Below are 14318 nucleotides of genomic sequence, written 5' to 3'. Positions count from 1 at the left end.
TCTAAGTGTAGAAATTAAGAAACTAATATAAAGTACATGAATTTAATTACAAACAAGAATCTACACTATTTCACTTTACTGTAGGAACAAAAAATAGTTCTGTTACCAATGGGTGCAAGAGAAACAAAGTTCTATCTATTCTAATGGAAATGGAAAGATTACTCGTACTTACTAGATTCACTTACGAAGTGGGCTTCCTTGGATGAGTGAATGATTGAAAAACTCTAGATAGAGTTCTAAGATACAACAATATTAGCTTTATGGATATAAAACCATCAAAAGTAAAGATTGAAAGTAACATACTATATATTGAATGTTATTATGAATCACAATCATTCCTCCACTAACTTAGAGGCTCAAACTAACAACTTATTTATAACATCTAAGGAAAAGTAACTTTCCCAAAATATAGGATTCTCCAACAAGAAAGGATTCAACAACACCATTAATCAATGTAAAGCACATTCTTCTCAATTGAACAAGTATTCATCAAATGCATCACACCATAAGTTTTGGATTTGCACACAAGTAGTCAATAGTTACATTGATCCATTCCAGCTAAATGCTAGTATTGACTGCATGAACTTGTCATTACTTCATTTGATCATGCTCCTTCTGGTCCTCCTTGACTTATTCCTAGAAGAGATTAGTACATATTTTATTTATCAAAACATGTATCCATCTCAATAACTCATAGAAAAAATTAAATGCATAGATAGACTAATCCTTGCTTACAACATATGGCTACATGATTCTACCCCATAAAACTTTTAAATAAAGAAAATATTCAATCTATCAATATATACATACATAATTCTATTATCACATATACATTCTAACTTATGCATTATATTTATGAAACCATTTGATGTGTTTGAAACCATAGCAGAGAATACTAATTATAGGTTTATACATAGTATATAATAAAAGGTCTTTGAGCTTAAAAGGGAGAATACCTTTAAAAAACTACAAAACTAGATAAAAATATACTAGTTTATAGCCCATCATTCTCGTTATTCAATCATCTCCAAAAAAATCTATTCAAAATCTTGGTGTCAATAGATACTATTTTACAAATACTTTACCTAAGAGCTCTTAATAACTTTTCTCAAAGTGACTACTCCCCCAAAGGAAGCATCACCAAACATACAAACCACGTGTAAGAAAATTCTTTGATACTAATTGTTAGAAAGTAGAGTCCAGCAACGTAGTGTGGGGGGGTTGAATAAGTTACGTGCTTAAATGACTAAGTAGATCCTAAAGAGACACACTTACTAGTAGTAAAGAGAATTTTAAGATAATTGAAGGGTACATTAGATTATGGTTTATGATATGATTGATCATATGATTTCACCTTATATGCATACATTGATGCATGTTGGACATGAAATGTGGATGATAGAAAGAGTACTAGAGGAGGATAATTTTCTGGAGAGGAAGATTGGTTTCATGGCTAAGCTAAAAAAAATTGTATATCACAATCTACAACAAAAATAAAGTATATAGTATTATAAAACAATAATAATCAAATCATTTGGATGAAACAAATGTTGGACATAGGTATTGAAATTTTAAAACCTATAATCCTTCATTGTGATAAAACAAGAACAATTAGTATGTTTAAGAATCCATATTACATTCAAAGACTAAACTTATTTCCATAAAGTACCACTTTTTGAGAGAGAAGGTAGCAGAGAAGGAAATCAAATTAGAATATATTAGTACAAAGGAACATAAAACATAAATCTTTATGAAAGCTTTGGCTAAGGATATTTTTGAGTACCTTAGAGGCATGCTTGGGGTTATTCCCCAACCTTCTTCAGAGTAATTGATGTAAGATTAAATCAGTCCAATATATTTAGAGGACTTTCTTACACTTGGATTGTATGTTTGGTAATGCTTCCTCTAGGGGAGTAGTCACTTTGAGCATAGTTATTAAGAACTCTTGGGTAAAGTATTTGTGTAACATTGTCTATTAGCACTTGGATTTTGAATAGATTATTTTGGAGATGATTAGATAATGAGATCACTTTAGATTATTAGATTGGCACAATGACACCTTTCTCATTGATTTTAATGGGGGAGAATAATACATGAAAAACCTTCCATTTAAATGGGGAGAGTAATTAAGGAAAGAGTAGTAATACGAGGAAAGTATTTAGAAGAGTAAATGATGTCAATGGGGAAATTGATAAGTGTAGGTATGTGGAGAAACTTTTAGAAGATCAGTATGTTTTCAGCTTGATGTTCTAGTAGTTATGATTTTTCATCACATGTTACCATTAATTCTAAAGGGGGAGATTTTTAGAATGAATATTGAAGGGAGAGAGTGTTAGTATGTTTGGGGAGATGATTGAGTTTCTTGTGTGTTGCAGGAATAACTTTAAGAAACACCCTCCCTAGAAAATTTATAAAATGTTGGCAAATCCATCATTTTTTCAACGTGTAATTTTATTGGATATTTTTTTTCCAATGTGGAATAATTTCATAAAATCATGGTGATTAATTCATTTTTTTGGTGAAATACATAATTTAGGAAGCAATTTTTTCTCTCGAATGGAAAGAGTATATAAATTATGAGGTGATGTTTTCCCATTTGATGGCAAAAATACATAATATATGAGGTGGTTTTCCCCTTGCTGGAAAGGGTACATAATTAATGAGGCAATTTGGTTTCTTTTAATGCAAAAATATGTAACGCATTGGCAAATGTTGTACAACTTGTTTTCAAAGCACATGAAACATGACAATTAATTTACTTTTGGCATTACATGCATGCTTTATAAAACCAAGCTTCCAGTGAAAATGAAAATGTGTACTCAGAGTGCAAGGTTTTCTCTAGATTAACAAGTGTAGTTGGGAAAGTTGATGAGCATGAGACTTCCTATTCAGGAGCATCCAATAGGACATGCGCCAAACCTTGTAGTGCGCCCATGATAGGTTGGGTTTGAAGAAGATCAGTATGATATTATTAGTAGTATGATGAATGCTGTGTGGGATCTCTTGATAAATCATCCCAAGTATATCAATGATCAACATGAATAGGAGCAGGAGGTAGAAAGGGAGGAGTTGGACCAGGCAATTCATGATTTATGATGACAAAAGAGGCTCAATCCACATGCTGCAAACATAGAACACATTGACAATTTATTGGCAATGTTTTGAGCTATGCAACATGCATGTCATTAATTTTCTTGTTTCTGAATCATTTCATAAAATTTTTGGGAAAATTCTGTAAATAAATTATTAGTTACCAAAGAGTCTAAAGCTTGTACGCACCCCTTCATTTTCTATAAGAAGGGGTGCCAAGACTCTTTGGGAGGTATTTAAAGGATATACAACATATAATAGGTATACTTATGAGCTATTGTACTCTGTTGAATGTTCATAGACCACAATTTTGTATAGGCTCTTATAAGGTTATGCAACTATTTTAATTTTTTGATTTGATTGTACTCATATTTTTCAAATTAATATAAATCTAGACTATTTTATGCCTCAATTGCTGATTGTTGATCAACATATTTTTTGCCTACCAAATTTTTTTTCTCGAAACATCCCCCTATTTGGAAAAAGGTAAATATTTAAACATTTTATATAAAAACTTCCAAATGGAAATTGGTAATAAATACAACATAGTGGAGTTGTACCAAACAACGATGCATCATTCAATGATTATATATCAATAGTGGAAGTTTTATTTTGGGTTGAATGCTTGGAACAAAACCTTTATCTAATTTTAATTTTTGTAATGGTAACAAGTGTCCACTTTCCTCACCACCACCTCTACTTGGCACTTGTAGTGTGAGTTGACATTAATTAGACATCCCATCACTATCAGTTATGCTCCCTCCACCATCTGCTTCACATGCTTCACTTTTGCTTCGATATTGAAGAAAAATTATAAACTATAATCCTACATATGTGGGAAAGATTTCTAAATATTTTCTACTAAAAGAATTTAACTTTAAGGACTAAGGGATACAAAAGGTTAAATGAATGCCATAGTAGTCAACTTTATTAAGTTATTAGTAGGCTCTTTTCTTCATAATTTATCAATTTATTTTTTGAAGTGACTATGGTAGTATTTGGTAGTGATAATTTCCATCTAGTGTAGGAAAAATCTATTTGGTTTAGGTGAATTCACCTTGCCTCTGGTGTTGGTGGTGTAAATTGTTTAGTTTAGGTAAATTGTTTGCAATGGACACTCCAATAAGATTGAGGTGCAAATCAGAAGAACCACAAAGGACATTTCTAGGGCCTTTTCCTAATAAATCTTAAATAAAATTTGTAATGATATTGGTCCTTTTGTCTTTGAGGCCATGAAAATGGTACTCGACCATGAGTTTCTAGTGAATTAAAAAAGGTAACATGTCAACATGAACATTACTTCCCAATTTCTAAAATCTCTCCTTGATCTCCATGGACAAAAGGTGGACATGCTTATGCTATTGAGGCAAACATTCAAAGAAGTGTATCTGGGTGATGACATTGATGTCATCACACATGAAAAATTAGGGGTGGGAATCCCTTAGGCTCATCAATTGTGCAAGCTTTTACAACCTGGACAGAACATGTTAATGCAACCTTTTTAGCTATACCTAACTGTAAGGCAATTGAGGCACCATAGGAAATGGGCACAATGTTGAAGATACTTTTTAAGAAAATGGTTTTATCTAGATGTTGATATTGTAGAGGGCCTTGCACAAAATTCATATCTTGATGAATTTAAAGATTTAATCCTTATGCAATAATTCTACATTGATGATTGTCACCACCACCAGGGTTGATAACCTATAACTATCATATTTTGGGTTTTGTTTTGTTTTAAAAAATTACAAGAAAATATGCATAATTCTTTGTGAACATTATAAATACTATTTGAAAATTAATAAAAATATGTAGTTTCATTTTAAATTTTGTTAAATGTGTTGGTGTTTGAAAATGCTGGAGGGTTTTCAATTATCCCCATGAGAATATGACATATCTAGGGGCAATTAACTCCCATTCTCAACATATCATTTCAGACATAGGGCCAACTATAAGGCTTGACCCTTCTTCTACTTCAGGCTCTGCAAGACCTAGGTGGGTGGACCTAAGATTCAATTGATATCATACTAGTGCAAAACATATCCCTAAATCTATTTATTATAGATTTTACCCTTATTTCTCCTAATGACTCATGTAATAATCACAGATCTACGGTAGCTAAGTGCAAATCTATGAAATTCATAAGCTGAATGAAGGTATCACATTTAGATGCTTCAACATGAAAGCGAAAGAACATTTGATTAATAATGTTGATTTCAACAAAACCTCAGATATGTAGCAACAAGAACTAAGTGACCCTGTAGCTGATCAATGCCTTAACCATTGGGAAAATCCATGAATCAAATGCATACATATGGATATTTGATACTTATTTATATATTTAGATATACGATCTATCTATTTACCTTGTAAATAAACATTTGTGCTCAATCTAAACCTCATTCTTACATGATATCCTCCTCAGTAAACTTGCAATCCTATTGATTCCCTGAAGCATGTACATAACTCCTTGAGTCATAAGCAACAATAAAACAACATACAACCTTAAGGGATTGCAACTATGACTTAAGCTCTTTGTTCAAAGACCATAAAACATTGAAAATTCATTGAGACAAGAGATGAGAATCAGAATGAAATTGATGAAATTCTTGTTCATTTCCTTGAAACAATACAACAAAATGCATGAAATTAACTCAAAGAACCCAATAGATTTGAACTATCTGTGAAGAATTTTTTGAAGAAAATGGTGTCACAGTAATGAGAACACATAAAAAAATGGAACCAAAAAACTTGGTATCATAGTGTGAGTGATTTCTTCTCCAAAAATTGGAACCTGTACAATAAGAAAGAAAGGGAATGATATAGCAGGAAGTGAAATCTTTAATCTGTTGTAAAGATGACATGTGTCCACTCAGAATTCCTTCCCAAGAAGATGAAAAAAAAACCTCTTTCTACCCTCTCTCTTCAACTGCATATGAAATCCCATCATTTTACCTCTCACAGGCATCAAATATCTTAGAAATCTAAATGATGAAAGGATGCAACTGATTTCTGATGCTAAAATGAACACAAGGTAAAAGTAACAAATCAGTTGAAAAGTAACTTCCAGAATGCAAGAAAACTATTTAAAAATGATTTTCTTCACATTCAAATCCCAACAAGCCTTTAGAACTATCCTCTAACCAATTTCGATGCTCCATGATCAAATCTGCCTGTTCTGTTGCCAATGTCCTAGAAATCACAAACTGACCTATAGAAGGAACTGGTGAATACCTGTGTAAAAGCCAATCTCAAAAATGAAAAATTCAGCTCGTTTAAGTTTTGATGGTATATTGGAGCGGCCATTTTTGATAAAAATCACCCGAGTTATGACCTTCTGAAGTTCAAGTCTTCATTCATGGCTTCCATGGCATTTAAAAATTTGAAAAATTTACCCTCCTATAAAGTTTCAAACTATAGAATAAACTTCAATCTTTATTTAAAATGATTTGCACATACTTCTAAGAAGGAAGTAAAATAATTTTTTTAATTTGAAACCTTAGAAAATTTCTTGCCTTTTCAATCTGGGTCAAACCTAGTTTGACCAACTTGGACACGTGGCAACACATGATTGGCTCTCTTCCTGCACATCTATCAAAACTCCCCAATTGGGTGCCATGTCAGCACCTTATATGTCCTGCTCGCTGCCTTGTTAGCATGCCACCTCATCTCACCATGTGATACTCTCTATGTCACTATACTAACGAGTGAGCAACTTCCTCTTAACGACATAGCGATAACCCTCTGATCTGCCACATGGCACGATCTGGTGCCTTTAAGATATTTGCTTGCCACATCATGGCCTGGCTTGGAACTTGTGCCATGTGGCACCTTCTGGTTGTTCTAGATTTTGTCACATCATCACTCAATGAGTCTGTCAGTTGCCACTTGGCATTACCCAGTTCGTCAATGACATGAGAAGCGGGACCCACGTACTCATTGGACATTCGCTAGATTTTTGAGTTTTTCGATGACTCACTATGTCGCTAGCCAAAAATCCTAGATTTTTTGGCTAGCGAGATAGTGAGGTGCCAGATTCTTTTAGATTTTCGGTGACCTGCAACTCACTGACATCATCATTTATTGCACACTTATTTGTTCAAAATTTATGGGTTAGTAACTTCCAACTGAGCATAGGCTGATCCCACCACAGAAGCTTTGGCTCTCACAAAAGCCATTGTCTTTAAGACATTTCATTATGCATGTGAAATGGTATTTAAAGAACTAAAACATCTTCACATAGGCAATGTGGGACAAATGTTTTTAACCACATTGTGCTCTGTTCTGTGCCTTGAAACCTCCATGGCTTTTCCTTCAAATTGGCATGAGCTTCTTTAAACTTGGTGACTTTCTCTGCTTTGAATTTGGAGTGAACTGCCCCCTTGGATCTACAACTTGTTTTTTATTTTTATGTCGGCTTCCTTGGTGGTTGTGTGGAGTCCCTTGCCAAGCGTGGATTGCAGTTGGGTCTTCATTTTAATGTGTCTGCGTGTTGGATTTGCTCTCCAAACTGCCCTATTTTTGGCTTGTATTTCATTGTATACGTGGGTTTGTACATTTTTTTAAAACTTCTTAGACTCCTTGTTCTATGTGAGACTACATTTTAAACATGCCTTCCACAAGCTTTATTTGTGTGGGTTACTCTTGCATTCATTGGTGGATTTGCTTCTCTTTTGACATGGCTAGAAACTTCCTTGCTCAGTGTGAGAGTCTGTGTTCTAGTCGGTAGCTTGGTGTGGGGTCTTCTCTTTTACCACTCGCTAGTAGTTGGTGGTTTTTGCTTGTGTAGATATGGCTTTGTTCTTTCTTTTGGACCCTGCTCCATGTAATTGCCTGCGTGTGGCTTTTTCAAACCAATTTGCAGGTCTTCTCCTTGTTTGGTGCTTCCTTTTCACCTCCCCTTATTAGCAGCATGGGCTACTCCCTTTTAACATTGGTGCTGACTTTTTAACATTGCATGGACATTTTTTAATTTCCTATGATTAGTGGCTTCTTTATAATGTGGATTACTTTTCATACTGCTGGACATCTTTGATCACTATGTGCTCCTCTATTTATCTTGGCAGCTTCTTGGACCTACGTGATCTTCATTTAGTGTAGGGTCTTTTCTTTACATTTCAACATCCTCCTTTGAAACTCTGCGCTAACTATGTTAAAGTTGGTAAATTCCTCTCCTGTTTAAGCCATGCCTTCTTAGGCTTGGCACTGCCTCTTTTAACACTTGGGTCTTTTCTTCATTATGTATGGACTACTTTGGTAATTGGTGTGAGCTTCTCAAATGGACACTTGTTTACAATAAGTACAATATTTTTCATGCAATGTTGTAATTCAAACTTCTTCTTTACTACTATTTTTACCTTGTAATTTACTTACACTGTGAAGTTTTTGGTTGGAGAAATATGAAAAATGGAGAGGACGCTATCATATTTGCTACTCTAATACCATTGGATAGCTAGCTGAATTAGATAAAAAGGTGGAAGATGCCTCTAATAGTCTTAAGAAACAACTTCATCACTTGCTACAAGACGTTCAATATAATCTCACTCCCTTTAATCTTAGGTATGTGAAAAACCCATTTCCTCCCATATTGAATTAGATTTGCAACAGTGCTCAAAAAAATTATAATTTTTGCCTTACAAATCATTTCAACTGGCGAGGCTACAATATGTGGGCTACAATATGTGGACTTCATTTCTTCACACAAATGTTAAGAATATAAAATGACATAACAATCTCCACCATAAAATTTACCAATCTCTTCTTTACGAACACGAGTTTTGGAATTATTATTGATCTGCCAAATTGGTTTCATCAACACTCTTTTAATTTTTCAAAATCAACAGTTGGAGTCATAGGAACAAGATCTAATGAATAATTGGCAACCTTACAAGCTTAGAGCTACTCTAGTATCTCATTCCAATTGTCATTTCCATGTATACTAATAGCCTTTTCAACTATGGTAGAAGAATATCCCATTTTTTAATACAACATTTTGTTCATCTAACTCTTCTCCAAGCATATTCAACACTTGACGATACAGTATTCGTGAAATCCTCTTAATGTGTATGAGAGACTAAATCCTCTTTATTCATAAAATATGGATATTGCTTGGGTCTCAGATAATGTGGCATCAATGGTGTCTTCTTGTTTTGGGAAAATCCACAGCTTTGACTGCCAACTTTTAACTCAACCAGAAGAGGGCTAAATGGATAATTTCAATCATGCATAGCACTTACACATTCCTAGTTAATCTGATGCAGATTATTCAGGCCCCAACGCAGGTCTGACTAATTTTTTTTTCATTTCTAGACAACTAATCCCGCAGATTAATCCATGTGGCATCTCAAACTGATTGAAAAAAAAATCCATCACTGAAACATCTTTAAAAATTATTTTATCACTAATCTACAAATTGCGACTTTCTGCTGACAGGGTCTGCCGTCTGACTTTAAAAACTAACCCAAACACCTGATCGAGCTCTGAAAATTGGCATGCTGATTCTTTCTTCTACATAATCTTACCTTGTCAAATCTTGTCTCATGAAGAATTTAGGATCAAAAGATATTGACTGTCAAAGTTGAACTCTCAAAACTACCTACAAGAAAACATGTTAGAAAACAATAAATTGGGTTCGGATTCAGCTTCAAAAATTGGATAAACTGACACTTGGAAGGACAAAAATTGGGGCATTGATTTACTATCATGAGGAAATTAAAAATCTATGATTTAGGCTCATGATGAATCAAGGGGCGCATTTGGTGAGTGGTCAAAGTGGGCTACTCAGATTTTGCAGATTGAAATAATGGTAGAAAATCAATTTTTGCAAATGAAGTTGACCTGGAAAAGTGTGCAAATGGATTCGTCAGACTTAAAAATTGACACACTTGGAGTATTTTTGGAGGAAAACATAGGGGTACAATCCATTTAACTTGATCTATCACAAATCTCAAGTTATGACGTAATGAATAGGGCTTCCAAAAAATTTGCATTTGTTGACACTAGTAAAAAGATAAAAATTGCTTTTGGAATCCTATTTGAAAACTGATCAAACAAATTCGTCATAAGCTAAAACTTGAAACATAACAATTTTCTAACATCTATAATGCAATGCAAAAGGAAATTTAGCATTTCAGTCAACTAGTCAAAAGTTATTATAGGTCAAATAGGGCTTCCCAGAATTATGTGCAAAGTGCATCAGCATGAAAATAGTAAACTACCAACTTTGAGGGATTCAAAACCTAGTCAAATGGACTCAAAATGACCCAAAATCTGAAACACAAGTTCTCAGATATGGACACTAGACATTCCCAAAGTGGTGAGTCATGAAACAATACTGGGTGAAAGATATTCAGTTGCAAACATGCTCTCCTATCACTATTTGACACTTTGGTGAAAATGCAGATTTGGAATTTGCTCAAAACAAGACTTCATGAAATGGCTCAGAATGTCAATTTATCTTCATGGAACACTTAGATAGGCTGAAGACATGGTGTTAGAAACATTAAACACCTCACAAGGCTCGAAGGTACAGCCAAGTACAAATGTATTTAAAAGCATTTATAGGGCTCATTTTTCTCAATGGTGCTCAAAATTGACCATGCAATTTTTAGTGTCAACATAATGGATTATGGACTTGTATATTCCTTGAAAGATTTTGAAATGGCTTTTTAAAGTTAAATATGATTAAATTTCATGTTTATACATTTTCATTTGTAATTAAGTTATTCCCTTTGAAATTTTTTTCTGTTGTCTCCCACAAAGAAGACACATGTCCAGTTTACTCAAATAGAAAATTACATTATTATTATTATTAATACTAATATCAACATCAATTAATTTTTTTTCTTATGAAGTTTAATGCCATAAATAGTGAACATTCATTGCTATCCATTTGATTTAAAAATAACCAAAGGCTCAAATCATATTTTGGATGAAAGTTCAAAGTCAGGATTCATTTTTTCAGCTGTCCCCAGCGAGGAAGACACATTTCCATGTTTTTTCTAGATAGCTTGACATCGTGTACTTCTTCTTAAGGTTTCTTTTCTTTTTGGTGGCTCAAATTTACTCTTCCTTGTCACATCTCTCAATAGATGACATCTTTACCACGAATATCATCGTACAATATACACCTTCTTTATTTCTTTCATGTTAAGGGAAAAGCCTTTTGGAAGATTTCTTCAGTGATTAGATTGTATGCTTTTATGGCATTTATAGTGATAGATTGGAAATCATCCCTCCACCTATTTATCTCAAGGGTTGGCTTTCTAGGCTCCACTCTTCTTCAATGGATACTCCAATCAAGCTTTCTTGCCCCTCTCGTCTCATGGATTTTGACGAACCGATCAAAATAGAGTGCATTATACAAATTATCAAAGTTAAAAACATGGTCATTTTGTGGGCTGTCCTATGATGCTTAGGGATGTAATTTTTTAATAGTCCTAATAGATTCTTGTCCAACTTGGATATTGTACCATGTTCATTGTAGTTCCTCCCTATTTTTATGCGGACCATGATCTTATATCTACATTATACAAGGAATTGTTTGAAGATGTTTTTCTTGGTGACTTGGATGCTATCTTCCAAAATATTAGGGATGACCTTACCAACCCATTAGAAGAAAATTATAACATGTTTTATGTTCATGGGGAACTTTTTGTCACCTACCCAATCATCTTTATAGAGAACCCGATTGGCTTCTAGACAAGAAGTGATTCCTCCAAGAGGAACTTGCATTTCCTCATCTATTTTTGCTCAATCATTGAGCCCTTAGAAGAAGATTGGCTAGAGTGCTACTTCATGGAGGAGGATATCCTATAGGATAGAACCCTCACAACTGCTATTGAGGACCTTTGGGAGGCCTTTATAGTAGACTAGCGATCATCTTGTGCTTTTTGTTTTAACTTAATCTATAGAGCTCATTGAAACTCAAGCTCCAAACTCTCATTACATTTTGTTTTATTTAACTTTACTCCTACTACTTATTTGAATCTTAACATTATTGTTAATCTATACACATAATTTTTTTTAAACAACTATGTTGGCTATGGAATCATGGATCATTTTATTGGAAGTTCTTTTGAGTCATTGCCAAGTATAATGATGAACAATGCTCTCTATTATGATTTTCCTAGAACATCTAGTTATTTAATGGATTTTATATCAATCAAATTTAGATATAATCCTTGAATGGAATTTACTCCTATGAAAATTATAGCTAGTGTTTAGTTTTATTATACTCTAACCCTATCCAATGTTATTTTTCCATGGTAGTTGCTCTTTGCTATGGCAAGTGGATTGAAGGCAGAAAGTGGGTTACCATAAAGGTGTCACTTCAACATTGCATTGGGTTTCTTTTAAAAGTAAATAACATTTATAAATAAACTTTAATAAACCATTCTCATTCTCATGAAATTTACTATCATAGGGGGTATGACCCTAATATTTCTTGTAAAAAAGGGCATGCCCTTTTCAAGTCCCATTTAGGGAAAATGTATGTATACAAGACTTTGGTCTCAGGCTATACCAGGGATTTTCTTAACCCCATTCTTTTTTCCCTAGTGCCTGCACTATGAATGGGGGTGTATGGAAATATTTTGATATTAATAAAATGGGCATTTCCAGGTAAGTTCTTGAGGACTAAATGGTTTAGAAATCATGGTATTGTAACTATAGATTATAGAATATAAGCTTTAGTTTTGAATCATGCATGCAACTCTATAAGCCTAAATCATTAGTAGTGAGTAGTTACTAGTTAAATTATAGAATTATAGCTAATTTTCCAATTAAATTAAAGAATTACTTAATTTACTTTAAATTGTAAAGGCCAAACTATCAAAATCTATGAAAAAAATTTCAAACTATCGCCACTAATCGAACAATATCATAAATCACATAAACAAGTACTACAATGATATGTCAGATATAATCTATTGATCATAATGATAAACTTGAAAGTAAATGAAAAATACATAACACATAAAATCAATCGTTAGATCACAAAATGTCAACAATATGAGGGCTATACTAGGGGTTTTCTTTACCCCATTCTTTTTTCCTCGATGCTTGCACTTTGAATATGGTTGCCTGGAAATATTTTGATATTAAAGAAAAAGGAATTTGACACATTTTATGGGCATTTCTTGTAAGTATTTTGTCTCTTATGAGCATTCTATAGGCATTGGGCATTGACCATTAGATCACCAATGATCAACAATGTCTGGTGGATTTTTATCTAAAAGGGTAATAAACCCCAAAATGTTGACAAGTGTTAAAATTATAAAATATATAAAATGTACAACTTAATTTTTATTGTGGCCCACCTTTCATATCAATTAGTTCTTAGGAAGTAAGGTGAAACATGGCCAAAAATTTACCAAAGGCTCCCACAATGATGACACATGGATTGTTAGACGTTTCACTACAAGGAAATAGGGATTAACATCATCATGGCCTTATATCAACCATTAGATCACAAAAGATCAATGAAATGAGGTGTATTTAGGGACAAAAGGGAAAAAAACACTACATTTTACAAAAACATCCCTGTAATGATGATACATGTCCACTCTATCATATTACTACATGTTGTATTTCAATCAATGACTATGAGTACAAGCTTCAACTCTTAGCTATAGTATGTAAGATCAAGAATGTACATACTAACATAAATAAATACCCAATATGTGTCACGTATCAAAAATTATGTCTTTGTGTAAAGTTGTTTCTACTTGTGTTTTCATTGATTGATAATAGTTTTGCAGTTCTAAACTTGTAGCAACAATATTCTAGAATCTAAATCATAGAAAGGCTTATTGGTTAAAGAATTGCAAACATAGTCTGTCAGCTCTTTCAACACTTTCAGTCTTTTAGTTCTCTTCTCAAATTCAATTTCAAGGTAAGATCCCGAGGACTAAATGGTTTACAAATCATAGTTATAACTATAGATTGTATAATTTTGGGTTTAGTTATGAATCATGCATGTAACTTTGTAAGCCTAAATCATTAGTGGTGAGTAGTTATTGGTTAAATTCTATAACTCTAGCTAATTTGCAAGGTAAATTATAGTATTACTTAATTTAGTTTAAATTTGTAAATGCCAAAAGGATTTTTTAATTTTAATTACCCTTGTAAATTATATTATGTGACTATGAATAGTTATTCAAATTTTGTAACTGGATTACAATGATGGAAAGAAACATGCAGAGTGAAAACAAAAATAGAGGAAACAA

Source organism: Cupressus sempervirens, chromosome 10, assembly GCF_028749045.1.
Source record: "Cupressus sempervirens isolate cs-2001-9-10 chromosome 10, ASM2874904v1, whole genome shotgun sequence".
Lineage (NCBI taxonomy): Eukaryota > Viridiplantae > Streptophyta > Pinopsida > Cupressales > Cupressaceae > Cupressus > Cupressus sempervirens.
The sequence above is the reverse complement of the archived record's forward strand: the minus strand, read 5'-3'. Positions refer to the sequence as shown.